The sequence below is a fragment of the Macaca mulatta genome, chromosome 2 (genome assembly GCF_049350105.2).
Source record: "Macaca mulatta isolate MMU2019108-1 chromosome 2, T2T-MMU8v2.0, whole genome shotgun sequence".
Lineage (NCBI taxonomy): Eukaryota > Metazoa > Chordata > Mammalia > Primates > Cercopithecidae > Macaca > Macaca mulatta.
In genome coordinates this window covers 176,633,885-176,638,137 of record NC_133407.1, presented here as the reverse complement: position 1 = coordinate 176,638,137, position 4,253 = coordinate 176,633,885, and the positions used below count along the sequence as shown (strand labels likewise).

Below are 4,253 nucleotides of genomic sequence, written 5' to 3'. Positions count from 1 at the left end.
GTTGAATTCAGTATGATTATAGCTGTTGCCCAGGCTTATCTCAACACAATATGTTAAGGACAAGAAATGATAAGGACCTCATTCTAATCACATAACCTAAGAAAGGGATTTTATTCTCTGGACTTCAGCACAACCAATATGTTACTTCAATCTCAACTTTTGAATGAATGATATTTGGCATAAAAATCTTAAAAAGTGAAAGGTAGAAAATTTAAATTGAAGTAACAAAGATCTACTGATACAAGTAGAAAACAAATAGTAAGATGATAGACTTGTACCAAAATCATACCATAACTATGTTAAAAGTTATTGGGAAAAAATTCCAAAACTAAATACTGTTTATATGAGACATGCTTAAAATGTCTCCTGTAAACAGTATTCAGTTTTACATATTTAGATTTATAGATTCTAATAGGTTACAAAGAAGGGAAAAGATACTAAGGCAAACAACAATTATTAGAAAATTAAAGTAGCTATATCAATATACAAAATAGATGTTAAGACAAAAAATGTTACAAAAAATTACTCATTTCATGGTGACAAAAAGTTAATTTATCAAAAAACGACAATACTAAAGAGGTATACACCTGCTAACACAACTTCAAAACATATGAAGCATTAATTGACAGTAAGGGGGCATACTCTTGCCAGTGGACAAAGAAAGGGTTCAACTGAACTACAAGTTATTGCTTATGCCAGACATTTTGGATTCCTTCTCTCCAAATGAGTATTTTGTGTAGTTCAGCATTATTAGTAATCATTTTCAGTAATTGTTCACAGTTAAATACCCTGCGCAATATGGCAACTTCTCTTCTTGCCCGCCCAGGGTATTTAACAGTGAACAATAGGGGAAGTAGAGATGGTTTGCATAATGGGGACAGGGGCGAATACATGTGGAACCCAGGCAATCTTCTTGTATGACAACTGATACTCCTTTGCCCCACACAGTAGCTGTAAATATACCTTTGGAGGAGCCCTGGACTGAAAATGATTACCAAAGTTTCAGACCACTCTGAAAGGAAGAATCGAGTCACAACAGTTAGTAAGCTACTGAGATCTAACAATGTGATAGGTGAATTTGAAATGAAGAATGGAAACTAAAAAGAAAAATATCAAGTTTAGCCCCAATATCAACTGCAGATATTGGGGCTGTAGTTTGTTTCCCTAATATCCTTCTTCTAAATTTCACCTTAAAAATATTAAAGTTATGAATAAGTTAATCCCTGAATTTGTGTGGAGAAGTATTAGGTTGGTGCAAAAGTACTTGCAGTTTTTGCTATTAAAAGTAATAAAAGAGCCCCCACAGAATTATCTTGTTCCTTTCTGCCATGTGAGAAATTAAGTAGAATCTGGGTTCTGGAAGAGGGCTCTTACCATAACCCAACCATGCTGACACCCTGATCTCGGACTTCCAGCCTCCCGAACTGTGGGAAATAAACCTGTATTGTTTATAAGCCACACAGTCTATCGCCATTCATTACAGCAGCATCAAGACAGAAGGTGTAAAAGAAATATGAGTGGCTGCAAAAAGTTGTTTTGTTTTTATTCATGAGGTTTGGTCCTGCTAAAAGTTTTCTATTCTATATTACCTATAGTTCTCAATTATCTACTTTCCACTTTTCTCTGAGAAATAAAAGTTAGTATCTGATATGGTTAGGCTTTTTGTCCCCACCTAAATCTCATCTTGAATTATAATTCCCATAATCCCTAGAATCACTGCATGTCAAAGGAGAGACCATGTAGCGGTAATTGCATCATGGGGGCAGTTTCCTCCATGCTGTTCTCATGATAGTGAGTGAATTCTCACGAGACCTCATAGTTTTATAAGGGGCTCTTCCCACTTCGCTCAGCACTTCTCCTTCCTGCCGCCTTGTGAAGAAGGTGCCTTGCTTCCCCTTCACCTTCCACAATGATTGTAAGTTTCCAGAGACCTCCTCAGCCCAGCTGAACTGTGAGTCAACTAAATTTCTTTCCTTTATAAATCACTCATTCTTGTGCAGTTCTTTATATCCGTATATAAATGGACTAATAAAGTATCCAAAATATTAAATACCAAAAAAAATTAAAAGATATGCCAGATATTTCTACTGAGACTACAAAACACTGCCAAAAATACTTTAAAGAAAATCTAAATAAATACAAAGATATGCATGATAATGTATCAGAAGATTCAATATTTATAGATAAAATTTTCCTCAAATTGATCTGTAAAATTTTTTTTTGAGTTGGAGTCTCACTCTGTTGCCCAGGTTGGAGTGCAGTGGCATGATCATGGCTCACTGCAGTCTTGAACTCCTGGGCTCAAGTGATCCTCCCACCTCAGCCTCCCAAATACCTGGGACTACAAGTGCATGCCAATAGACCCAGTTAAATTTTTTGTTATTATTATTATTACTATTATTTAGAGACTGGATCTAGCTATGTTACCAAGGCTGCTCTCAAACTTTTTTCTCAAGTGATACTTTCACCTCACCCTCCCAATTTACTGGGATTACAGGCATGAGCCACTGAGCCCAGTTTGATCTATAAAATCTTAATAGATAATTTTACTTATCATTCTAATATTTTACTTCAAAGGAGAAAGTCCTGAATTCAGACTTAGAAGATGACATTATTTAGACTACTTTTAGATAACAGTGGACTGAGAGTCTCAAGAATTCTTTTCCGGTCATGAAGTAAACTACTGACTCAAGATGCAATGGAACAAAAATTAATTTTATAGAAATGAATAAATTAAAGAGAGAAATTTAAATGTAATATTTGAAATATTTTGGTAATATTTATGTTTTTTTTTATGGCTATATGAGAAAAATTTTTCTTCTCTTTAAGATATATCTAACCCACAATAGATTTTTTGTAAACAAAAATGAAAACTTTTAAAGGAACTTTGATTCTCACTGACCCTTGGAAATGCAGACACCTTTACATACTCTCCTTACGATTCACAGAAGCATTCATTATTTGCATAGATTCAATAAGTGTTTGATTTTGTATTACTCTTTTTTATTACAAATGGTAAACCCCATATTAAGGAGGAATAATTCCAACTTCGTATGTAAAGTCAGTACCTACAAAGCCTTCTCAAGAACATTGGCCTGGAACTTGTGTTCATAAGTTCTCAGTCTACCAGGTGGTAAAAAGGTACTCAGCAGACCAGGAACTACAACAAAACTTGGGAATTGCTAGGAAAAGGAATTCATCCAATCTATAAATACTGGAGGTAAAATCTGGTAGAGAGAGTTTTGGGGCTTTGCTTCCTAGTTTCAAGATAGAAATGCAACGTCTTAGTTCATTCAGATTGCTATAATAACGGACCATAAATCAGGTAGCTTATAAATAACAGAAATTTATTTCTCACAGTTCTGTAGGCTGAGAAGTCCAAAATCAAGGTGCTAGAAGATTTGTTGTCTGGTGAGGACATGATTGCTGGCTCATAGATAGTCATCTTCTTGTTGTGTCACTACATGGCAGAAGCGAAAACTCTGGTCTCTTTAGACCCTTATAAGGGCACTAATCCCATTCATGAGGACTAAATCATGACCCAGTCACCTCCCACAGGCCTCACCTAATACCATTATTTGTGGAGTTAGGATTTCAAGGTATAATTTTTTGGGCCAGGAATATTTGGTTCACAGCTAACAGTTAATAAAGGACTTAAAAATTCCAATCCAAGAAGCCTTATAAATATTTTGGGATGAAATAAATCCTTTAGACTTAGTAGTTACTGTATATTATACAACTCTAGATTTATGGAAAAAATCAATGAGACACATATAATTAACACCACAAGTGTTCCTAAATAAGTAATCTGGCAATATCTGTTGGGACTTGACTTTTTTGTGTGTGGTCAAGAATAAGCTTTAGTGACCACTTTGGCAGCACATATACTAAAATTAAAATGATAGATGATTTGCATAGCTCCTGTGAGTGGATAACATGCAAATTTGTAAAGCATTCCATATTTTTTTATTACCGCTAGACTAATCCTATAAGAAATGCTTGAGTCCGACCGGGCGCGGTGACTCACGCCTGTAATCCCAAGACTTTGGGAGGCCAAGGCGGGAGGATCACGAGGTCAGGAGATCAAGACCATCCTGGCTAACATGGTGAAACCCTGTCTCTACTAAAAATACAAAAAATTAGCCGGGCAGGCGCCTGTAGTCCCAGCTACTTGAGAGGCTGAGACAGGAGAATGGCATGAACCCGGGAGGCGGAGTTTGCAGTGAGTAAGCCGAGATCGCGCCACTGCACTC

The 4,253-nt window shown here is 36.1% G+C and overlaps 1 non-coding gene across 1 annotated transcript; it reads left to right on the top strand.

Annotated features, from left to right (window-relative positions):
- Positions 1 to 3,863: 3,863 nt before the first annotated feature.
- LOC114676551 (U6 spliceosomal RNA) lies at positions 3,864 to 3,966 on the top strand. The gene has a single exon (XR_003727608.2). It is a non-coding gene; the product is annotated as a U6 spliceosomal RNA (small nuclear RNA).
- Positions 3,967 to 4,253: the final 287 nt, after the last annotated feature.